Source organism: Equus asinus, chromosome 14, assembly GCF_041296235.1.
Source record: "Equus asinus isolate D_3611 breed Donkey chromosome 14, EquAss-T2T_v2, whole genome shotgun sequence".
NCBI lineage: Eukaryota > Metazoa > Chordata > Mammalia > Perissodactyla > Equidae > Equus > Equus asinus.
The window spans coordinates 12,742,054-12,768,570 of record NC_091803.1 but is presented as its reverse complement, the minus strand read 5'-3'; the positions used below and the strand labels follow the sequence as shown (position 1 = coordinate 12,768,570).

The following is a 26,517-nucleotide window of genomic DNA, read 5'->3' as shown; positions in this document are numbered from 1 at the left end:
AACTCTTTATCTCTCCTTCCATTCTGAATGACAACCTTGATGGATAGAGTATTCTTGGCTATAGGTTTTTTTCCTTTTAGCACTTTAAATACGTCGTGCCATTCTCTTCTTGCCTGTAGAGTCTCGGCTAAGTAATCCGCTGATAGCCTGATGGGCTTCCCTTTGTAAGTCACTTGTGGCCTTTCTCTTGCTGCTTTTAGGATTCTCTCTTTACCTTTAATTTTGGACATTTTAATTATAACATGTCTTGGTGTGGGCCTCTTTGGGCTTATCTTGTTTGGAGCTCTCTGTGCTTCCTGAACTTGGATGCCTGTTTCCTTCTTCAGGTTAGGAAAATTTTCAGCTATTATTTCTTCAAATAGATTTTCTGCCCCTTTGTCTCTCTCTTCTTCTTGGACACCTATAATATGAATGTTAGTGTGCTTGATATTGTCCCAGAGTTCCCTTAGACTGTTCTCATTCTGTCTAATTCTTTTTCTTTTTTCTGTTCTGCATGAGTGATTTCTTCTAGTCTTTCATCTAGCTCACTGATCTGTTCTTCTGCATCCTCTACTCTGCTATTGAGTCCCTCTAGTGAATTTTTCATTTCCAGTATTGTATTCCTCATTTCTGATTGGTTTAAAAAAAAAAAAAAGATTGGCACCTGGGCTAACAACTGTTGCCAATCTTTTTTTTTTTTTTCTGCTTTACCTCCCCAACCCTCCCCCCACCCCCGTACACAGTTGTATATCTTAGTTGCAGGTCCTTCTAGTTGTGGGATGTCTAATTGTTTTTTTTTTAATATCTTCCAGTTCTTTGCTCATGAGCTCACTGTGTTCATCCAGTCTTCTCCTAATATCTGTGAACATCCTTATGATACTTTGCTTGAGCTCTTTGTCAAGTAGGTCACTTGTTTCTGTCTCTTTTAGTTCTTTTTCTGGGGTGTTGTCCTGATCCCTTGCTTGGAAAGTATTCCTTTGTCTCCTCATTATGCTTCTTTCTCTGTGCTTATTTCTATGGATTGAGTCAGCCATGTCTCCTGATCTTGGAGAAGTGGCCTTATGTACGAGACTCCTTATGAGGCCCAGCAGAGTGCTTCCCTCTCATCACCAGTCCAGAAGAACCGTGAGTGACCCCTTTGTGGGCTACCTGCGTCCTTCTGCTGTGGGAGGGTTGCTCCCACTTCAGGTACCCAGAGAGTCTAGTCTTTCCTTCCCTGGCCAGCTGTTTGTAAATCCGGTTTGGGGAGCCTCAGCACCGTTGGCTACAGAGTCTCTCAGCACACTCCTATTGCAGTTTTCCTCTTAATTGGGTTGGTACCCAGTGTAGCTGGTTGCTAGGCTCAGGGGCTTACAGTTGCTATAGGTCTCAGGCCTACAAGGCTGTTGTCAGTTCTCTTAGGAGTGCAGCTGAGTGGAGCTGGCTCTAGGCAGGGGAGCACCCAATTGTTTCAGGCTTTGGAAGGTGGGGCTGATCCTTTTTATGGCTAGTTCTTTATATATTTTGGATATTGACCCTTTATCAGATATATGATTTGCAGATATCTTCTCTCAATTGTTAGGTTATATTTTCATTTTGTTGATGAATTCCCTTGTTGTGCATAAGCATTTTAGGTTGATATAGTCCCATTTGTTTACTTTTTCTGTTGTTTCCCTTGCCTGGTCAGATATGGTATTTGTAAATATGCTGCTAAGATTGATGTCAAAGAGCTTCCTACCTATATTTTCTTCTAGATGTTTTATGGTTTCAGGGCTTACATTCAAGTAGTTAATCCATTTTGATTTGATTTCTGTGCATTGCATAAGGTAATAGTCTACTTTCATTCTTTGGCATGTGAGTGGCAGGTTTTCCCAACACCATTTATTGAAGAGATTTTTTTTCTCCGTCGTATGTTCTTGGCTTCCTTGTAGAAAAATTAGCTGTCCATAGATGTGTGGGTTTATTTCTGGGCTCTCAATTCTTTTCCATTGATCTCTGAGTCTGTTTTCATACCAGTATCATGCTGTTTGGTTACTATAGATGTGTGGTATATTTTGAAATCAGGGAATGTGACACCTCCACATTTTATCTTTTTCCTCAGGATTGCTTTGACTATTTGGGGTCTTTTGTAGTTCAATAAAATTTTAGGATTCTTGGTTCTATTTCTGTGAAAAATGTCATTGAAACATTGAAATGGATTGTATTGAATCTGTAGACAGCTTTAGGAAGTATGGACATTTTAAGTGTCCAATTCTTCCAATCCAAGAGCATGGAATATCTTTCCATTTATTTGCGTCTTCTTCCATGATTTCAATAATGCATGATAGTTTTTAGTGTATAGGTCTTTCACCTCTTTATGTAAAGTTATTCCTGGATATTTTACTCTTTTGTTGGAATGGTAGATGGGATTGTATTCTTAATTTTTCTTTCTGCTACTTCACTGTTAGTGTATAGAAGTGGAACTGATTTTTGTATATTGGCTTATACACAACAACTTGACTGTATTCATCTATTATTTGTAACAGTTTTGGGGTGGATTCTTTAGGGTTTTCTATATATAAAATCATGTCAAATGCAAATAGTGATCCTTTCACTTCTTTTCCAGTTTGGATTCCTTTTATTTCTTTTTCTTGCCTGGTTTCTCTGGCAAGGACTTCCAATACTATGTTAAATAAGAGTGGTGAAAGTGGACAATCTTCTCTGGTTCCTGTTCTTAAAGGGATAGCTTTCAGTTTTTCTCTGTTGAGTGTGATGATATTAGCTGTGGATTTGTCATACATGGCCCTTATTATGTTGAGGCACTTTCATTGTATTCATTTTATTCAGAGTTTCTATCATAAGTGTATGCTGTTTCTTGTCAAATGCCTTCTCTGCATCTATTGAGATGATCATGTGATTTTTATTGTCCATTTCGTTAATGTGGTATATCACATGATTGATCTTCAGATATTGGACCATCCCTGCACCCCTGGAATAAATCGCACTTGATCATGGTGTATTATCTTTTTAATGTATTATTGTGCTCAATTTGTTAGTGTTTTGTTGAGGATTTTTGCATTGATGTTCTTCAATGATATTGGCCTGTAATTTTCTCTTTTGTTGTTGTTGTCCTTGTCTGGTTTTGGTATCAGGGTAATGTCGGCCTCAGAGAATGAGTTAGGAAGCTTCCTTTCCTCTTCAATTTTTTTGGAAGAATTTGGGAAGCATGGGTATTAAGTCTTCTTTAAATGTTTGGTAGAATTCTTTAGGAAAGCCATCTGGTCATGGACCTTTATTTTGGTGGGGGGAGGTTGATAAATGTTTTGATCTCCTTCCTGGTGATTTGACTATCCAACTTCTCTATTTCTTCTTGATTCAGTTTTTGAAGGTTGTATGATTCTAAGAATTTATCCATTTCTTCTAGATTATCCAATTTGTTAGCATATAGCTTTTTGTTGTATTCTCTTACACTCTTTTATATTTCTGAAGTGTCCATTATAATTTATCCTCTTTCGTTTCTGATTCTATTTATTTGAGCCTTATCTCTTTTTTTCTTGGTGAGTTTGGCCAAAGCTTTGTCAATTTAGTGTGTCTTTTCAAAGAACCACCTCTTAGAATGATTGATTTTTACTATTTTTTTTAGTCTCTATTTCACTTATTTCTGCTCTGATTTTTATTATTTCCTTTGTTCTACCAATTTTGAGCCCATTTTTTTCTTCTTTTTCTCGTTCTCTTAGATGCACTGTTAGATTGTTTATTTGAGATTTTTCTTGTTTGTTGAGATAGGTCTGTGTTGCTATACAATTCCCACTTAGAACTGCTTTTGCTGTGTCCCATAAAGTTTGGTGTGTTGAATATCAATTTTCATTTGTCTTCAAGTATTTTTAATTTCTCCTTTGATTTCCTCATTGACCCAATCGTTGTCCAGTAGCATTTTGTTTAATGTCTACATATTTGTGGATTTTCCACTTTGATTCTTGTACTTGATTTCTAGTTTCGTACCTTTGCCATCACAAAAGATGCTTGGTATTATTTCAATCTGCTTAGATTTACTGAGACTTGTTTTGTGACCTAAAATGCCACAAAATTCTCCTGGAGAATGTTCCATGTGAATTCATAAAGAATGTGTACTCTGTGGATTGAGGATGGAATGTTCTGTATCTATCTGCCAAGGCCATCTTGTCAAGTGTGTCATTTGAGGCCAATGTTTCCCTATTGATCTTTTGTTTGGATGATCTATCCATTGGTGTAAGTGGAGTGTTAAAATCCCTACCAGTATTGTGTAAGTGTCTAATTTCTCCTTTTATGTCTGTTAATAATTGCTTTGTATATTTAGGTGTTCCTATGTTGGGTGCATAGATGTTTACAAGTGTTATATCCTCTTGTTGGATTTTTCCCTTCATTATTATGTAGTGCCCTTCTTTGTCTCTTGTTATTGTTTTTATTTTAAAGTCTATTTTGTCTGATATATGTATTGCTATCTCAGTTTTCTTTTCATTGTCATTTGCGTGGAGTATCTTTTTCCATCCTTTCGCTTTCAGTTTGTGAGTAACTGTAGGTCTGAAGTGTGTCTCTTGCATGCAGCATATATACGGGTCTTTTTTTTTTATCCAGGCAGCCACCCTATGCCTTTTGATTGGAACATTTAGCCCATGGACATTTAAAGTAGCTATTGATAAGTATGTGCTTCTTGCCATTTATTCTTATTTTTCTTCTGGGTGTTTTAGTAGTTCTTCTCTGTTCCTTTCTTCTTCTCTTGCTCTCATCCCTTGTGGTTTGATGTCTTTCTTTAGTGTTCTGTTTGGGTTCCTTTCTCTTAATTTTTGTATATTTATTATAGATTTCTGGTTTGTGATTAGCATGATGCTCATCTGTAATAACCTACATATAGAGCAATCTATATTAAGTTGATGGTCTCTTTAGTTTGACCTCTTGTTAAAAGCCCTACTTTTTTTACTCTCCTCCATCTACATTTTGTGTATTTGATATCATATTCAATCTCTTTTTTTGAGTATCTGTTACCCTCTTATCATGGAAATAGACACTTTTAGTACTTTTGTTTTTTGACCTTCATAGGAGGTTGATCTGCTACCTTTACTGTATATTTGTCTTTACCATTTATTTTATTTTATTTTATTTATTTTTGGTAATTTTCTTATTCATATTTGTGGCCTTTTCCTTTCTCCTTAAATAAGTCCGTTTAACATTCCTTGTCAGCCTGGTTTATTAGTGATAAACTCTTTAGTTTTTGCTTGTCTGGAAAACTCTTTATCTCTCCTTGCATGCTGAATGATAACCTTGCCAGGTAGAGTATTCCTGACTGTAGATTTTCCATTTCAGCACTTTAAATATATCATGCCACTCCCTTCTAGCCTATAACGTTTCTGCTCAGAAGTCACCTGATAGCCTTTGGGGTTTCCTCTGCATGTAACTTGTTGCCTTTCTCTTGCAGCTTTTAGGTTTCTATCTTTATCTTTAATTCTTGACATCTTAATTATAATGTGTCTTGGTGTGAGCCTCTTTGGGTTCATCTTGTTTGGTACTTTCTGTGCTTCCTGTACCTGAATGTCTGTTTCCTTCTTTAGGTTGGGAAAATTTTCAGCTACTATTTCTTAAAATAGATTCTCTGACTCTTTGTCTCCCTCTTCTCCTTCAGGGACACCTGTAATAGGGGAAAAACTATGCTTGACATTGTCCCAGAGCCCCTTAGACTGTCCTTGTCCTTCTTAATCATTTTTTATTTCATCTGTTCAGCTTGGGTGATTTCCTCCAGTCTTTCATACAGTTCACTGATCTGTTCCTCTGTGTCATCTACTCTGCTATTGACGATTCCTTCTGGTGAATTTTCCTCTTCAATTATTGTCTTCTTCAGTTCTGATTCATTATTTTTTATATCTTCCAATTCTTTGCTGAAGTTCTCACTGTGTTCCTGTGTTTTTCTCCGAAGATTGGTAAGCATCTTTATGATTATTAGTTTGTGGTCCTTATTAAGTGGGTTGTTTATTGTTTTATTCAGTTCTTTTTCTGAGGATTTTTCCTAGTCCTTTATTCACAACATATTCCTTTGTCTCCTCATTTTGCCTACTTCTCTGTGCTCATATATATGTATTAGGTAAATCAGCTACATCTCCTGATCTTGGAGAAGTGGCCTTATATAAGAGATGCCTTGTGAGGTCCAGTAGTGTGCTTCCATTTCATCACCAGTTTCAAATATTCCAGGAGTGTCTTCTGAGTTGGCTGTGTGTGTCCTTCTGTTGTGCCAGGTTTGCTCTTACTGCAGGTGCACAGGAAGGCTAAGCTTTCCCTCTGCCTGGCTAGTGGTAAGGCTCAAGTGCATGTTGCTATTACAGTCTCTTTACTTACTTTATTCAGTGGGGAGAGCCCCAGAACAGTTGGTTGCAATGGCTATAGCACCTATCTGCTGCTCTTTTGCTCTTAAGTGAGTAGGCCCCCACGGAAACTGGTTGCTAGGCTCAGGGACTCACAACTGCTGTAGGACTCTAGCCTGGGAGTCTACTGTCAGCTCTTTCAGGAGTTTTTGGTGGACTCAGCCCCAGATGTGGCAGCACACAATTGTTTCAGGCTTTGGACATGGGACAGATCCTCTATGTGGCTGCTTGAGAAGCACAAGTCTGATGCAGCTGACAAGCCCCACTGCCCACAGATCCACACACCCCACCGACACAGTCCTGTCCTGTGTGCATGCCCTGCCCTGCTGCAGCAGACCTGCTAGCCCTGCTGCAGAGGTCCCACACACCCCACGTATGTGGGCCAACAAATTGCCTGAGGGCTTGCTGGTGGGTAGGGCCAGTCCCCAGGGCTACTGCCTGTCTTAGCTAAACTGGGTTAAATCCATACTCTAGTGGTTGAGGCAAGCCCCTGTGCTAACAGTCCAAGGGAAAAACTTCAATGGCATTTGCCAGCATCTATGTAACCATGCCTGTAGAGGTCACAATGGCTGCTGCCAAGGTCTCAGATCCCTGGAGGGTGGTCAGAGCAGACTCCTGCCTCTCTGAGATGCACCCAGAGCTTATCAGGTGATTCTCTTTCACCAAAGGACTGTGCACCTCTCTTGTGATTTTGTTTTGCCTTCTGGAATGGGTGAATTTGCGTGTAGGCCCTTTAAGAGCAGGCTTTTCTTTCTCTTATGTTCAATACCCCTTTTGAAGGATATTCCCCATTGTTGTTAATAGCCAGCAAAGCCAGGTAATATGACACTCATCTCAGTTATGCTGAGTTCAAAAGCTGCTTATTATAGCAAAGTTCTCCTGCTCAGATTCCCAATTACTTCAGGAAAAACTTTGTACCCTAAGATTGCCCTCAGCCATGACTAGAATGTGTTTGTTTCCTCTCCGTAAAGATATTTCTACCTCTTCCACCTCACTCAGAGTTCTCCCTTGTTGTGAGGGTCCTTTAAAACCAGTTTCCAGTACTCTTTCAGGCGTCATTATTCCAAGGGTAGTTGTAAATTTGTTGTGTCCATGGGAGGAGGTGAGTTCAGAGTCCTCCTACACTGCAGTCTTCCCAAAAAACCATGTAGAGCTCCTTTAGAAATGATATCATCTGGAGGGATAAAGTAAGACTTACATACATAGGCATACATAGACACAACAGACACGTTTAAAAAATTTAGCCATGTCTCAGGCACAAAATTCAAAAGAATAATTGAATCTAAATTGCTTCTTGGAAGATGGACTTACCCAGATGGCTAAAGATTTTTACTAAAGATTCTTTTCTTTTTGCCATAAGGATCCTCTTTAGAGCCATTTTTGAAGTCCTTTTTCCGTTTTAGAAGCTTGTGCATGTTAATCAAAGAATACATTCCATTGTCTCTGAGAGGTTTTGAATCCTCCCTCTTGAGGGTGAGCCTTAAGGTGGAGATATCTGAAACAAAATCTCCCCAGAATAGCCATTATAATTTCAAATTATCTCAAAAGTTTATCCATTTACACCTGCTTAGTTTTAGATAAGGAATTTGGGGTACTTGAAATATGGGAGCTCAGTGAGAGAGGAGAGATGAGCAGCAGATTTGGTTTCATTTTGCTCCAGTGGTTGCTGGTGCAGCTGATATCATCCAATCTGGCTTGTTTCTTACTTAATTATTTCCTTTTAAAGAGGTAATGATGGTTTCCGATTATGTTTAGAAGCCTTAAAAAATTAAGACAGGCTTCCCAGTGCCTTTGAGATGTGCAATATCCTCTCTTTTCCAACTGAGTGCACAAATAAACCAACGTGGGGATATCAAGTGAGCCCCATTGTGACCAAAGCAATTTTAGATCATCTCTAGTAATCTGGAGGCATGTGACAAGGAACTTGCAAGTGTTCAGTCCATAATTTTTGTACAGAAAGGTCATAGGAGTGGTGACAGGCAGTTGGCCACCTGCTGCCTCTTTAGAACAAGCTTTAGAACAAAAGGCACCCTCCCTGAATGGAGAAACATCCCTGAATGGAGAAACCTCCTTTTAAGCCAGCTGAACCTTAAAGAAACCCAAAATTGAAAAATTCTCCTCCTTAAAGAAACCAGAAATTGAAGGATTCCCCTCCTGAGGGATTCCTCTCCTTAAAGACACCTCTAGGCCTCTATCAAAGCATGAGAGGTTGAGGATGTGACAGGGCCTTGCCTTGATCACACCTGAGTCCATCTGAGATGTACAGGAGCAGACAAGTGGCTGTAGACAGGAAGATATGCAGTGTCTAGCCATCCCCAGAAAGCAATCAGGTGGAAGCTTCACATTCCATCCTCATCACCAGCAATGTCAACTCAAATGAGCAGTTTTATGAGACAAAGATAAAGTTTTAAAGAAAAGAGACACTTTATTGAAGAGGTTTGCAAACTAGGAAGTACACGTCAACCAGCAAGCTGATGGGTGAACCCCCTCAGTCTAGGGTGGCTGGATTTTTACAGAAAAAAGAAATTGCAGGGTATGCAGGGCTAAGTCTGAGTCCAATTCTCATTGTTCACCCTGTCGGGACAGTTTTCTTGTGCCCAGGGCTTTCCAAATGTTTTAACTGCAGGAGAAAACTACCACATTGTTCTCTGGCCATCTGGAGACAGTCAAGGTTAAAATGAAATGTTCTATTTCTGCACATAGTTCAGCCTTGAGGTGGTCATGGTAATGATCACATTGACTCTGGCTTTGTACATATCTATTTCTTATATCATGACTCCAAGTGTCACTCCAGCTTGTACCCTGGCACTCAGTTGTCCCATTAACCCACTGCTGCTTCCAGTGGTTCACAGTAACTTAAAGGTTTATTACTTTCTTCAGTTTCCCTCAGTTATTTTCTTTCTTCTGGTTCCTGTACATTTATCCTATCTGAAATAAAGGAGGGATGTTCCATTTATCTATTATGGCATAATAGACCGCCCCAAAAGAGGAAACAACAATGATCTTTTATTTTCCTCATGAATATGGAGTTGACTAGGCTCAGCTGGGCAGTTCTTGCTTGGGGTCTCCGATGTGATGATAGGCTGGAGCTGGGGTCATCCTGAAAGCCTTCTTAACATGTCTGGGTTGGAAAGAGTCAAACAGCTGAGTGCTGGATTCCTGGGTCTTTTAAGACATTTCTCTCTTTCTTGATAGATACACAGATGATAATAGACAGATAGACAGATAGATATAGAGGATAGATATAGATGGATAAATGTAGATATATGGTAGGTAAATAATTAGATATAGATGCATACAGATGTAGATAAATGGATGATAGAGAGATGGATAGAGGTATAGATAGATAAATGGGTAAATATAGATAGATGATTGACTGATATAGACAGATGGATAGATAGGTGATATATAGAATGATATATACATTCATAGAGACTTACATTGTTACACTCATAAGGACTTTTGTCATCTCAACCTAGATCCCATAGCAAGGACAATTCTTGGCCTAAAGAAGTGAATATGGAAGTTCAGATAACCAGCTGATGGCCTTCCAACCCAATATCGATAATCAAACACTCTGCAGAAGTTCTCATCCAGTCTGTGCAGGAGAGGAAGTGAATTGCTAAATTAACCAACATTGACTTGACAATTCCCCAGTCTTGCCTATCCTTGACCCCAAAGGGATAAACATGCTTCACCCTAGATTTTCGTGAATCCTGGACACTGCACAACCTGGATATGATCAGAGAGACTTGTCAGAACTCTGGGACAAGAAAAACAATTCTAAGGGAAGGCAGGAGAGGGCTCACATGAACACAGTGGGAGAGTTTCCCTAGAGTCACTGCAGCAGATCTTCCTCAACGTTGCCCACACTTAGCTGTGATGACAAAGGCACTCCTAGAATGTGGATATTTATATTGTTCTTTGGAAATTATTGAACAGCATCAGCTGTGACACCAAAGATCTCATACTTAAACCCCCATGGGAGATGTATGCAATTATTTTCTAAAGAGGTAGATGAAGCTTGAGTTGATAATGCTGGATTGCAAATTTCAAAAGAAAATTTGGCCTCCTGATGACTGAGGATAATATGTTGATGGAAATAATAGCTGACGTTTATTAAGTGCTCACCGTGTCCTCAGGGAACTGTGTCCTAAATACTTCATACACATCATCTGATTCCAGTGTAACTTGAGAAAGCTGCTGGCATTATCCCCCTATTTTGCAGATGGGGACTCTGAGGCACCAAGAATTAAGGTATGAAGGTGTTAAGTAACTTGCTCAAGGTCTCACTTATACGTGTCTATAGTGGAGGAAGGCACCAGATCCCTTTCACTGGGCTGCGCACCTATCCCCAAGTGCTGGGAGTGTTGGCTCTTTCTAGCTCACAGCTGCCCCATTCTCCAGAGTCTCTGGAGAATCACCCAGGGCCAAACTAAAGCCAATTCACTTGGGAGTTTAAGCATTTTCCCAAAAGCACTGATTGATCCAGACTCAGCCCTGGAAAGAGCCAGGATTCAACCCAGGAGCTCCTGCTTCAGATCCCCCATCTCTCAATCACTTTGTGGTACTGCCTTCTTATGTTAAAACAAAACAAGTAAAATGAAGGTGAGAGAAGAGGACAGCTGTATAAGCCAAATGTGTTTCTCTGGCTCTTGCCCCTGCAAACAATCACAACTTGCTAAGGTCTTTTCACAGGACTATTTTCCTGAATCATCTCAGAGTAAATTGCAGACCTGGTATTTCATAAACCCCTGTATTTCCTGAAAACAAGGTTACTCTCCTACATTACCGCAATATGACTACTAAAGTTAGGAAGTTAACGCTGCCGCATTACTGTCATCAAACCCTCAGACTCCATTGAAACCCCACAGTTGTCCCAACAATGTGCTTTATAGCAGAAGGGCCCTGCCCATCTCTTCTGCTTAGATGTCACCTCTCTTTGGTTTCCTCTGGTCTGGAACATTCCTTAGTCTTTGGCTTTCATGACCTTTAGTCTTTGAAGATTACACCCCAGTTACAAACTAGAAGTAGAATATTCCTCAGTTTGGGTTTGTCTGATTTCTTTCAGGATTTCTTTCTGGTTTAGCTACTTGGCAAGACTATCACAGAGGTGATGCTGAGTTCTTCTCACTACGTTCCATCAGGTGACAATCAATTCACCCTGTTCCTGCTGATTCTTTCTCTCATCACTTGATTAAGGGGGTATCTGCCATGTTTCTCCACTGTGAATGTACACTTTCTCCCTGTAATTAATGAGAATTTTGAACAGCAGCACTTCGAAACTGTGTAAATATCCTCATCACATTGCAATGTATCCATTTATTTATATATATGTGTGTGTGTATAAGTTGTGTTTTCCTATTTTATTCAATGGGTAATAATCTCTTACTTTCCTTCTTTATTATGATGGTCAACTTGTCCCTGATTTCGCCAGTGGAAGCCCCTCAGGCTGGCTTCCATGTCCTGTTGACATGTCCTCACCACTGCTCAGCATTCTCTTGTATTCTAGCAGAAAAAGGTGTTCCAGGCTCATCTTGTACTTTCCCAAGTCCCGGCCCTGGAATAAGCCAATTTTCTAAGGAGCCCTGGTTCCTTTTAGCAGAAAATGGTATTTATAACCCAGGATAATGGCACCAGGTGTGCTCATTGCACTTAGGGCATCAGTCTAAGCCCAAACAGCAGAGAGAAGTAGGGAAGATATGTTTTTGTATCTACACACACACACACACACACACACCTATCTGTCATGTATCTATCATCTATCTATATATAAAAGCATAAATTTACTTCCAGTTGCTGACACCACAGGGTTCATTCTGATTTTTCTGCCTTTCAGAATCAGAGACTCCCTTGTCCAACAGTGAAAAATATGGCTCCTATCATCCTTAATATGTTTAATTATTTGATCAACCCCCCTTTATGTGACAAATTCCTGCTCCATCACTTTCCACACATGGATGCATGCCTCCTTACCCTACTTTGGTTCTCCACATCCTATTGAGGCTCTGACTTCTCTCTCCAGGCCCCCCTCTGTGTGGATCCCCTTCTCACTTTGCTTGGGCTCCCACACACATGTCAGACTACTCCTCCATGTGAGCACTCTCCCCATCCAACTCTATCTCTGAGTTGGAGCCACTGTGACCCCCCCCACTCGGCTCCCACCACCCAATGTGTGGCTGCCAACCATGCTGGGCCCCACCTACTGGCTTTAAGACTGAATTATCCAGGAAAGGAAAAGGAAGGAAGGGGAGAGGAGGAGATAGAAGCAAAGGGAAGGGGCAGAAAAGGAAAAGGAAAACCTTTGCACCTGCTGATACCAACTGAAACTGATGAGTATTTTTAGTCTTTCTGCTCAGTCAATTGACCTATCAACCATTTCTCATTTGATCTTCATTGTGTTAAGACAGTTGGGAGCTGAGGACAGAATACAAAGAGGTACAAGAAAACATGTTTCCCACCTTCAGAAAAGTCAGCGCAGGTAAGATAAGAACAGTAAGTCAAAACTAATAATATAATAATCAGTGCCTCAGTTGAATGTTACAAAAGATATGTGCTCCAAAAATGAGAGAATTGGACTATTAATACACTTTCTAAGCAACAGGAAAAATCACAGTGGATTAACTCTCACCTGTCTTAAATATTAAACGGGAGTTCTGAAAAGGGCCCCAGCCGAACAGTGATTGTGATGGTCAAAACCACTTAGTTGTTGTCTCACTGACTCAGTTCTATAGATCCCCCCTAATGTGCACTAAGGCATCAGATAACACTTTTGTAAAGAGATATTTATTGACTTTCCCAGTGTATAATACTTCATGGAATATTCAAAATGAACATGTGATATAAATGTCACTACTACAATCAGCACAATAATTCTTGTTTTCTTTAAAGTTTGCGATACAATTGTTGAGAAACTTTTATTCTTGATCAGTGCTCAGGAAAAGTAGATGCAAGTAACTGGGGGTGGATGGAGCTCACCCTATGAGAAACAGATAAGCTGAGTCCACATATCTGACACTTACTTTGTCCTCTCCTTTACACCACACAACATATAATATTCTACTTAGACAATGAGAAAGCTCATTGAATGTAAGAACCCCTAGGCATCCATCAAGTGCAGTAGGTTAAGACAATCTTTATTCTGGGTTTCATTCACAAAGTAATTTGAAGTCTTTCGTGTTCTGGGATACAGCTTCCTTGAAGAACAAAGCGGAAGTCTTTAGCGAAAATCAGGCTCCACTCATGGTCCCATCTCTCGACTCAACTTTCAGAACAATGGGTTTTTCCGGTCGAATATGTCCTTGACTGACTAATTTCAGGGGAATCTGCAATAGTTAAACAGCCAAAGAGAACTGGCTAACGAAGCTCCAACAACAACAGCAGCGAATTAGACAAGATACCTTAAGGACAGTAATGCTTTACAAACATATAAAAACTACTTTGAGCATCATATATCCTTGATTCTTTATATTTATTCTATAAACTGTGTCAGATTGCATAGTCAAAATTTTAGCCATCCATTCATTCAACAAAATATCTATTGAAGATGTATTCCACACCAGGCTGGACCCAAAATCAAGTTGGCTTATGTTCCATTTTGATTTAAATTTTAACTAAAATGGATGAACTTAGGCATTATGGCAAATTATTTTGAAAAGCCAACAGAATTAACTTTGTGTATGTTCAAACTTGCTAGGTATCCTGAGTGCATATTACACTTCTTATTTATGAACCATCCTCAAATTCTAAAGAGGCTAGTCACCTCTCCCAGTGAAACCCATCCAGTTTCATGATGGGAAGAGGTCTTTATGAAGCATTATGCCTGTCTTCTAACATCTCTTGGTTCCCATATAGTGCTGACGGTAAACTTCTGAAAATCTACAGCGTTTTGACTGATACATTTATTTCCATTCTCAGCCAGTCGCTTCATCAGGGTTGAGGGATGAGCAGGAAAGTAACTTTCTGAATTCAGTTAATCAAGGGCAAGCAAATTGTCGTGGAGGGTGAGAAGCGCCACCCTGTGGATGACTGGGAGCTTTCAGGGAGTGCCTGCTCTATCCTAACTGTACCAGACATCTGCTTTCTCTCGTGAGTGATTCCCCTGTTCACACACTTACACCATTACTACAGAGCTGGCCTAAAGCCACAAATAAGATCAAAACCATCTGTATCCTCCTCTACTTGCATGGAGCCTACCTAAGAGGAAGAGCTGCATATTAAGTGCACAAGTCCTAGAAATAACCTTATTATAGGGCCTTGCTTGATATGAATCAATGACTACTCTTCTTTATATACTTCAGAAGACAGATTTGATTCCACGTCTTTCTATAAATGTAAAACCTTGTTATTTTATAATTTCAAATGGCATGCATATATATCCCCTGCAAACAGACACATACACAACATTCACATACACAAACGTCACTTGTTAAAATTTTCAAATTAAAACCGTCTAAAAATTTTTATCCAAGAGCTCTAAATCAACTTCAAATCACTCCATATGCATTCACTGGATGACTACAAGTCACCACTGGGAGTTTATGAAAGCAATGAAATGAGGTGGTAGAGTTAACGACAATCTTGAGTACAAAGAAAACACAGAGAACCAAACTGGATGATTTAATGACAAATTATTAAGTGATCTGACCAATGAGACCAGCCTGAAGAAACCAATAACAGAGCAGAGGAGAGAATGGGCTCTTTACTAGATGGGGAAGATGGTGGGGGTGGGGATAGAACCAGGATTTGAAGAATGAGAACAGAATGAGGAGGAAGGTGGGAAGAACATTCATGGAGTTATTATTAAGGTGGGAAAGGAGCCCAGCTTGACTGGAGCAGAGCTATTGGAAGGTGAGGTCAAAGAAGCAGGATGGCTCTGGACTGTCAGAGTTCTTCACATCTGGCAAAATGCTTTCAATGGGAGATTCTCAACCTAGGCTGCACAGGAGATACAATGGGGGTGCTTCTAAGACACACTCTGGGCAAATTATTTAACAGTTTCTGAGATGTCCTAAGTATCAGCGTTTTTTTTAAAGCTCCATGGTTATTTCATTTTCAAGACAATGGTTGAAAACCACTGTCATGAAGCTTCAGTAAGTTCTGTTAGAGAAGAGCCTCCTTCGAAAGTCACAGCATGGTAATTATTGCACTTTCTGGCTGTGCACAACACTTCCTCTTCCTTCTAGTGGACTTGAAAGCAAAGTCAAAACTTTGCTCAACTTCAAAGAATTGGGCATAATCACAACACACTATCAGCATCGACTCTAGATTGCCTTTATAGTTGAGTCTTTAAAAAGCCACAGTCTCAGCATTCGAGAACAAAAGACCCCTAAATGTCACAGATGGCTCCAAATAGATTCTCTGGCCAATAGAATAAATTATTCTTTTAATAGAATACATTCTTTTATTTACATATGTGTATATATAGACCCTCTCAGTTGAAAAAAACCACCCATAAATCATTATTCACGCAGAAAGTTCACTGTCTCACCTGCGTTTCTTTACAAGGTTTGAAGGAGAAGTTCTGCAGCACTCTGACAACCGCAAGTTTTATGTTTACGATAGCGAACCTCATGCCAATGCAGTTTCGGGGTCCAGTTCCAAAGGGCAGGTATGTATAAGGATTTATGCTGTCCTTGTTCTTCTTACTGAACCTGGTTCCACAATAGTAGAGAAAAACAAGTTAATGAAATATAAAATCCACAGGAGTTACAGGATTGGGGTTTTCACTTAGCCCCTTCATCCTGTAGTACACAGAACACTTTTGTGCACTAGTCATTGACATCCTGCTATGGGTATTTTGCTGTGAGAATTGTAAACTATAGACCCTTTCCATTCTCTTTACCCTATAGGATCTTTCAGTCTTGTTGATAAGATGAATGCTATTTAAGAGAAAATTTATCTTTAAACACAAAAACTACATTCAGGGTGGTGGGATGTTCACACTCTGAAAAGCAAGTAAGAAATGAGAGTGATTGAAGGAAAAGTAGATTCTTGCTTCCACTCACACTTATGTTGGTCATGTGCTCATGGAGAAAGGAAGCACAGGAAATGCCTCCCATTCTTTAAATTGTTATTTTCCCTTCATTTCCTTTCCCTCTCCTCTCCTCCTCCCTTTCCCTCTCTTTCTCTCTCCCTCTCTTTCCCATAGAATAGCTTATGTCAGGTGATTTATATGGGCATATGAGGATACTCTACCATAGTACAATCACTAATTTCCTTGTCTAGCTGTTTCACTAAGCTATAAATTCCTTAAATTTAGATCTGTTTTATTCAAATTTGATTCTGCAATATTTGGTTATATGAAGAAAAAGGTGGATTTGGCGAAAGTGATAATGATATCGTGGTTATGCACTTTTTAAAGAGTCTTTGTATTTTGGAGAATATTCTGGACTATTTCAGATGACACATCTTAAAATAATATTGGATTCAGAAGAAGGGTAGCAGTGGTGTGTGGATGGGGCAGCTGACATAGGTTGACAATTTTTGGGCAAGCGTTGTTGGGCACGTATAGGTGCATGAAAACTATCCCATAGACTTGTGTCTAGGGACTATGCTTGTCTATATGTTGAATACACATATACTTGTGTATGTCGAAAATTCCCCTTAAAAAATTCCATAGAGGAATGGCACTAACGTTTTAAAAAATGGAATGTGGGAACATTGGTGGTAATAGCAGAGAGTTGAAGAGAGCAGCACAGAAAAAGATAAAGGAAACAAAAGTCCATATTCCTAAAATCAGATAACCATCCAGTAAATAATGGTATACACATACAATCACACTCACAAGTATATATAGTGTAACATTAGATGTTGTTTATAGTTTACTGTTACATAAAGTAAGCAGTTCAGAGTCTGATAAAACATAATTCCAATATAACTTTTAAAACTCTATATACGCATAAAACCATGTCCATAAAGACATATATCACATTATTAATGAGGCCTATCTTAAGGTATGGGGACTCCAGACAGCTATAATTTCTTTTTTCTAGTCTACAGTTTGTAAAATTTTGACAACAAATAATAATCACTCTTGTAATAAGAGAAAAAACTTTCAAAAATAAAATGATGTACAAACAAGTGATTGTAGAATCACACACGTGTCATCTATACTAAAAGATGTCAGTATATGCTTGAACCAGCCTGAATCAGGGTGAGTCCTCTTCCCCAGGTGCTCTGTACCTTTCAGGACGGAACTCCTCAGGTTCCGGCCAGAACTCTGGGTGTTGGTGAAGAACAAAGATTGGCATCATCACTGTTGTCCCTTTGGGAATGAACACCCCATTGATTTCCACATCTTTCTTACAGACCCTCTCAAGTCTATCAGCAATTGGGAATAATCTGAGAGTTTCATTCAACACCATATCAAGATATTCCATCTGTACCAGGGCATCATAGGTAGGAGGTGCCTGGAAGAAAGAAACAGATTTTGATAAACAGAGACTTGGGATCAATTTTCCACTCAGCCTATGCAGGACTATTAAAATGTTGAGTACAAAAGAAATAATTTATTTTGGTAAAGGACCTTAGAAGTTACAGATATTTTAACATGTGTCATGTTCTTTGACTTCCTCAATGGCTCACTGTGATGCATAGAGTATCTATGACTATGGGACACTGTTGGGACAATCTTCTAAACAGGGCCTTAAATCTCTCACATTACCATGTAGTGGTTTTTCTTTCTCACCTGAACAAATGTGACTAATAGCATATGACTCTTACTCTTAAGTGAAATATCCCAAAGTCACTGTTTCCTTTAAAAGAAGAGGCCACAAATCTCTACTAAGGAAAGAGAAAGTGTGAAAGAGCAAATATCCCTATTCAACACAAAGGTTATTTAGTTGACAAATCCTACTTGCTAACTTCTTAGGTTATATATGTAAAAGACTTGGAGAAAAACACTGTTATATAAAAGCTCTATAAATAACATGGGGAGAAGCTAATACCTTTCTAAACCAAATTTGACAAAAGAAGGATAAGATTGGATGCTAGCAGGACACACAATTTCATTTATATGGAAAGATTTAAGAGGATCTCTTCTCACTCTCAGCCCCACCCTCTGTTGCTGAAACAGTCTCCTAGTTGTAGCTTCAGGATCTGACTGTAAGCTCTGAGGGTCTAAAAACGCCACTCCAGCCACAGAGGCCAGGTCTCTTCACACCACAAAGAATTCCAGTTTTCACAGAGATGTGAAAACTCTGTGGACAATATGTGGCTATCACCTGGTGTTATATTTCAGAGGCAATATTGTAGAGGTTAAGAGTTTGGCTCAGGAGCCAGATATCCTGGCTCATAGCTTGGCTTCTTCAGAGCTTGTTGTATGACTAGCATATGAAAGTTATGTCATCTTGCTGTTGCTCAGTTTCTGATATGTTACTTGGAGGTAAATAGATTAGACATTCAATAGGGTTGTGTGTCAGAGATATTCAGTGCTCACCCAACATCCATGTAGTCCCTCACATTTCTCAGCCCACTTGAACTTAGGGGAAACCAGCAATGCCAATGGGCTGTGAGCCGAGGTGAAGCATGTCAGTTCGGGGACAAAACATTTGAAAAGCTATGAGCAACACTACAGTCTTGATCTCCAGCCAACACAAAGACCTTATGTTCCAGATAATCAACTATAGGAAGGTGGATCCTTATAGCCCATATCCCCAAGCAATTATGTGGAGCAGAGACTCCCACTCCCATCCTCCACTAAAATCCTTTCGGCATCTAAATATGAGTTAGAAGTAAATCTTTGTTATGTAAAACCACTGAGATTGATGACTAATCTGTTACTGAGGCATAACCTAGCCTATCCTAATACAGAATTTTATGAAGATTAAACTCATGGATAAACAGAAAAAATTTAGAACAGACATATATAGTAAGAAGCAAACGTTAGCTATTAGTATTGTTGATGCCTTGTAATTATTATTATAAAAAAAGGGAGACACAATGCTTAGCTAGCCTCTGCCCCTAAGTGACCTTTTCCTCAGATTGCAATCAAAAGAATCACAATATGGGCTTTACCAGGGAATATAGATAGTCTCTAATTTAGATAGGTCTCCTTACCTTATACATGAAGGACCTATGACTCAGAAAGTTCCTAAGACTTGTCCAAAGCCAAAGTTAGGACTCAAAGTCATGTCTTCCATTTCCTACCCTATGCTCTTTCCTGTACACCAGGGTTTTCCTGTCTGAAAAGTTTACCTAGGTTGGTAAATTACACTAATGGTCCCAACTCTCCACCCTTCCTGTGTTCATGCCTTTTGCTATCTAACTTTGTGGTGCCCTCTCTGATTCTTGGGTTGGCCATGTGGCTTGCTTTAAACCAATGGAATGTTGGCTAAGTGTCTTGCAAGCACAGTTTTGAAAGGCATCCATAGGACTGGGTTTCATGCTCTTGTCCTTTACCATTGTCCTGAGAAGAACACACCCAGGCTCACTTTCTGGACTATGATGGACTATGGATTCAGATGATTAGAAATACAAATGAAATATGTAATATGTACTACAGATAAACTCTTGCTACTCAAAATGTGGTCCATGGACCAGCAACATCAGCAGTATCTGGGAGTTTTTTTAGAAATGCAGAATCTTAACTCCTACCCTAGAACTATCTAATCAAAGCTGAACTTTCATGAGATGTAGTGGTTTCTGTGCACAACATAGGTGGAACAGCATGGATTGCTATATGAGAAGCGTCAGGTAATGGAAGACCTGGAGCACAAGTCTTCAAGTGGAAGATCTCAGATATATACAGAAACTATGGGGACAGACAAAATGCTGGAAGTGTGGTGGTTGACCCTTGTCTGATCAATGGCATTAAAATAGCAGATGAAAGATTGGGTCAATAGAAAGACATTGGCCAGAATGAAATAAAAAACATAGGGGGCCAGCCCCGTGGCTGAGTAGTTAAATTCACACACTCGGCTTCAGCAGCCCAGAGTTTTGCATGTTTGGATCCTGGACACGGACATGGCACCACTCATCAAGCCATGCTGAGGCGGCATCCCACATAACACAACCAGACGGACCTACAACTAGAATATACTACTTTGTATGGGGGCACTTTAGGGAGAAGAACAAAAAATAGGGTCCATTGAGAGTAACATCAATTCTCAATCAATAATGACCTGAATGTAATCTTCCTCACCACTTGCTGTCCCTCATTGTTTACTTCATACTCAGGAAGCTATCCCATGATTCTAAGTTGGCATCCCCTTAGATTTTCTCCTGAAAGACATTGAGCACACTCAGATTTTAATCTATTTGGTAAACACTAGATTAGGACATTTAGATATTCTGAGATTTGAAATAAACATGGTACCCATCCAAATCATGTAATTCACAGTTTAAAAGAATACAAAATGAGGGAAAGAAAGGTCTACAGAGTTCTGATTTCCCAATGATGATTTCTGTGATGCTATTGTGGGTAAATTCAACTGTCAAATTCTTTCCTCCAGTTAGCATGAACTTCATGATACTCAAGGTTTAGAGCTCTCCTGTCCAATATGTTAGCTACATGTAGCTCTTTGAATTTTAACTAATTAAATTTAAATATAACTTAAGCTTCAGTTCTTCAGTGACACTTGCCACATGTCAAGTGTTCAACAGCCACATGTGCCTAGTGGTTACTACATTGAACAGTGCAGATAAAGAGTATTTCCTTCATCACAGAAAGTGGTATTGGACTAGATAGATAGATAGTAGATAGATAGATGTAAATGTAGGCATAGATATAGATATATTTATAGTGGCGTGCTGGACTCAGATCATCCCTGTACTCCAGAACCAATTGTTAAATATTCAGGAATTCTGTGAGATGGCTGTAAAACCATTGGTAGCTTGAAATTAAACATATGGGAGTATTTATGTCATGGAAATAAACTATAAATCAGAAACTAATTTTTTGAGAAATAGAGACATTTTCTTTACATCACTGGTTATGGGTAGTGATAGAAATATTTATGTTTATCAGTTCTGAGTGACTGTATTTGATGTGCTTAGCTTTGCCCACTGAGAGTTTCTAGAATCAAAGACACCTATAGTAACAGTGAGCTACTACAAATGACCAGCAATGAGAAAACACATTTTGGTTTCTAAATACTATTTCTCAATAAAAGGAACCAGAGCTCCTGAAGAAATGGTTGATTCCAGGGCTGGTCAGGGGAAATAGAAGAGAAACCTGGAATGTCTTGCAAGAGAAAGCAAGGAAGTGTTCAGAAAATGATAGCTGAAAAGGATACAGGATACTCAGTAGACTATAATCATGGATATATGTCGTTATACATTTGTCAAAACCCGTAGAATGTGTTATACCAAGAGTGAACACTAGTGTAGAATATGGACTTTGGGTGGCGGTAATGTGTCAGTGTTGGTTCATCGATAGTTACAAATGTACCACTCTAGTGAGGGACTTCGAGAGTGGAAGAAGCTGTGTGTGGCTGGGGCAGGAGATAAATGGGAAATCTCTGCACCTTCTGCTCAACTTTGCTGTGAATCTAAAGTTTCACTAAAATATAAAGTCTATTGAAAAAATAAAATTAAAAAAAGGAAGAAGAAAAAGAAGGATACAAGAGCCCACTTGAAAGGGCTTCCAGTGGACAAACCTGAGAGAATTTGAGCATAAAAATAAAGGATGATGTAAGTAAGAGATTAAATTAGTAACATATGAGATCATAAGGATATAAGTAAACAAATAAATAAATAAATTGGGAAGAATGGAAAGTTCTCCCTTACAAGGGAACATCAACTCATAAATGTAGAAGAAATAATGGAATGAGAAAGTCATTATTTTGCAACCATTGAAGTAGTAATGGTCTCAGTCAAAAACCATTCACATTGATAAAACTAGTTGGTGAAATTGAAGAGGAACTGAATGTTTACATGGTCTCAAAGTCTTCCCCCATAAGTTACTTATTAATTACATGGATAAAAATAAAACTTTTTCAGTAGATTAAGCTAGTGAATACAACTTTAATCCAGTGTCCAAGATAAGATCCCAACACTGTGGCAATGTGCTTCCTAAGGTGATGAAGCCTTGATGCAAATTTCCAGGAAGAGGTTCTGATTCACTGAGTCTGAATGAGGCCTGAAAACTGACAAGGAATCAAGCTCTCCAGAGGTTCTCATGTAGGTCATCCACAGACACTGACTAACTTCTAGGCAGGAGACACTTGTTTCTGTTTGCTCTTCAAGTTTTGAAAAGAGTTGTGAATGCATGCTCTAGAAAGTGCCGCTGGCTACATTTATATCTGAACATGTGTCTTTCTTAATTGGGCAGAAATTCTCATCTGTCTGGAAAACTTCCCTCATGTTTTTGGAACCACCACCACCCTCTGAGCCACCACACAGTGGCCCTCTGAAGCACTCCTTGGTTACCTTTAAGGTTGTCTATTTCTTTGGAATTTTGGGAGTTAATCATTAGCTGAAGAAAATCCACTCGTTGCTGGAAGCAGAAAGAGAAATTTCAATAAAATTCACTTTTGAAGTAAGAAATAAATTAGGAGTTCAGTATTTACCCTCTTCTCTGAGAATATAGCCCCTTTAACTCCAGAAAAGTGACTAGTATTGTCTCAACAAAATAACCCAGCTAAAAATGTGAGAGAGCAGATTATGTCCTCGAGAGGAATCCAGCCATCATGTCCAAGTACTTTTTGATCCTTGTTCTCTCTGATTTTTGGCTTCTCTGGCTTTTGACCACAGCTTCCTGGCCAAAGAGTTACCTGCTCCTCTTCCTGTCATGCCTGCCTGCTCAGGAGGAAGTCCCTGACTTCAATCATTTTTCTTTCCAGCTTTAATTCTTAATGAATGGCTACATAGATTAATCCTCTGATACATGTTGAGTTCATCAGGAGTTTTTCTGTAAATATCTTCAAGTGCTCCACCCTCCCAGAACTCTACACAATCTTCAGTGACATCCTGCTGTACTCAGCCCTGTCTCCCTGACCTGAAGACATCCTTGTGCTGGTCTCCAGACCTCATGAAGGCAAACTAGGGTCAGTCACCCTGCAGCCTCAATGCCCAGAGAAGACTCCTGCTCACTCCAGACTATTAGAGGGCTCAAAGTTAACATAGGCTATACTCCACAAGGTAGCCTCATGGGAACTTCCACTGAGTAATGTATAAAATGAAAGGCTTGATAGAAGTGATTTTTTGCTAATGTAAGATCTGGGGAAATTATTATACCAGTAAAATAATTTTTAAAGAGTTACTTTTTTCCTTTCATAATTTATTGAATGGAAGTGGAAAAGTTTTTATCTCAACAATATTCATGCAGTAACATACATTTCTCAAGCTTATTATTAAATTTTAAACATTGTTCTCCAACTTATTTTCTTCCTCCCCAGCCTCCACCTTCCTCATTTTCCCCCAAATGTTAGAACTCTTCTGCTCTAAACCCTAAAGTTCTCTGCCTACCATTAAAAATTTATAGAGAAGTGTGCAAATCATATGTATACAGCTCAATAAACTATCAAAAATTGAACACTATCATGTAACCACCACCAGATTTACCTTTGCTTTATCTTTGAGACGACTTTCTTTCATCTTTTTTACAGATTTTATGAAGAAATCAGTAACACATTTTGGAAAAACAAAGATATTTAATGCTTCATAAACTGGGATAAGAAATGGAAAGAATACTGTAGGGAAAAGAAAAAAAAGCACAAGTGAAATTGCAAAATTTACATGAAGCAATTGTAGTTTACTACACAGAATAGTAAAAGACACCAGGCTTCTCAACCAAGAATCATTCCCTCATTGACCTTTGCTTGGACTGCCAAGCCAAGGGCTGAGCAAGGGCAAGTCCACACATAGGCTCATCTTTAGAGGAATGAGGTCAGTGACCCCTCCTGTATCTTTGGAGTGACAAAAGAAACAAGATTGCATTCCTTGACCTTTTAGCCTTTTATCTATTTGGATTGAAGTCTCTTTGGATAAACCAGACCATAGTCTGCTACTTTAATTAATCATACAGTTCAAGAAATTAGAGTCACGATAGAAATAACACATGATGTCTTTCAACCAGTATAAAATGAAACTAGAAATCAAAAACAGAAGGAAAACTGGGAAACTCATGACAAGTATGTCAAAATTAACTAATACACTCATAAATAACTAATAGGCCAGAAAAGAAATCAAAAGGGCAAATTTGAGATAATAAAAATGAAAACACAATATACCAAAACTTACAGGATGTAGCAAAAGCAGTGTTCAGAGAGAAATTTATGGTTATAAATATCTACATTTAGAAAAAACAAAAGTCTCAAATCAGCAATCTAACTTTCCACATTAACACACTGAAAAAAGAAGAGCAAATGAAACCTAAAGCAAGCAGAATAAAGGAAACAATAAAGTTAACAGCAGAAACTAATGAAACAGAATAAAGAGTAATAGAGAAAATCAATGAAAGTAACAGCTGATTCTTTGAAAAGAACTTTAGCTAGATTGACCAAGGAAAAAGGAGAGAAGATTCAACTTACCAGCATCACAAATGAAAGAGAGAACACTACTACTGATGTTAAAAAAAATACAAAGAACTATAAAAGAATACTATGAACAATTGTACGCCAATAAATTAGATAACTTAGATGAAATAGGCAATTTCCTAGAAAGAAACAAACTATAGGAACTGACTCAAAAGGAAAGAGACAATCTGTGGTGGTTAGTAGAGGGGAATGGGGCTGCGGGAAGGCAAAAGGGGTAAAGAGGCATATGTGCATGGTGATGGATGGCAACAACACTTTTGTGGTGAACACAATGCAGTCTATATAGAGGTCAAAATATAACGACGTACACTTGAAATTTATATGATGTTATAACCCTATGTGACCTCAATAAGTAAAAAGAAATAGATAATCTGAATAGAACTATAACAAGCAAAAAGATTGAGTGAGTACTCAGGAAGCTACTTGCAAAGAAAAGCTCAGGTCCAGATGGTTTCAATGAGGAATTCTACCAATTATTTATAAAGGAATTAAAACCAATATTTCACAAGCTCTTCTAAAAAGTAGAAGAGAAGGGAATACTTCCAAACTCATTCTACAAGGCCAGTATTACCCTAATACTACAACCAGACAAAGACATCATAAGAAAAGAAAACTATGCACCAATGTATCTTATGAACAACATTTCATAAGCACAAATCCTCAACAAAATACTAGAAAACTGAATCCAGCAACATAGAAAAAGAGGTACACAGCAAAACCAAGTGGAGTTTATCCCAGGAATGCAAGGTTGTGTAATACACCATATCAACAGAATAAAAAATAAAAAGCACATGATCATCTCAATAGATGTAGAAAAAGCATTTCACAATTTTGTGTTAAAAACACTCAACCATCTAGGAATAGAAGAGAATTTCTTCAACCTAATAAAGGACATCTATATAGGAATTAAAGAAGTAAAACTATCTCTATTATAAGATAGCATGATCTTGTATATAGAAAATCCTAAAGAATCCACTAAAAACCTCTTACATATGATAAACTAAGTCAGCAGCCTTTCAGGAAACAAAATCAATATACAGCTCAATATTTCTATACACTGCAATAAGAAGTTCAAAAGTGAATTTAAGAAAAGAATTCCATTTATGTTAACATCAAAAGGAACAATATATTTAGCAATAAACTTAACAAAATGAGTGCAAAATTTATACTCTGAAAATTACAAAATATTGGTGAAATAAATTAAAGAAGATCTGAGTAAATGGAAAAACATCTCACATTCATGGAGAGAAAACTTAATGTTGTCAAGATGGCAATACTCTCCAAATCAACATAAAGGTGTAATACATTTCCTATCAGAGTCCTAGCTAGTTTCTTTGTATAAATTGAAAAGATGAATTTGAAATTCATACGGAAGCAGGGAACCCAGAATAGCCAAAGCAATCCTCAAAAAGAGAAGAATTAAATTGTAGGACTCACACTCTCAATTTCAAAACTTACCGCAAAGCTATGATAATCAAGACAATGTGGTACTGGCATAAGGATAGACAAATAGATCAACAGAATAGAAGTTAGGGTCCAGAAATAAACCCACATGTCTATAGTCAAGTCAATTTTGAGAAGTGTTCCAAAGCCATTTAATGGGAAAACACAGTCTTTTCAATAAATGGTGCTGGAACAACTGGATGGCCACATGCAAAATAATGAAGTTGATCTCTTACCTAACTCCATAGACAAAAAAAAAAAAAAACCCA

The 26,517-nt window shown here is 38.6% G+C and overlaps 1 pseudogene; it reads right to left on the bottom strand.

The window, feature by feature from the left end:
- Positions 1-13,211: 13,211 nt before the first annotated feature.
- The window catches only part of LOC106825159 (cytochrome P450 3A12-like), a 28,117-nt pseudogene continuing 14,811 nt past the window's right edge, over positions 13,212-26,517 (bottom strand).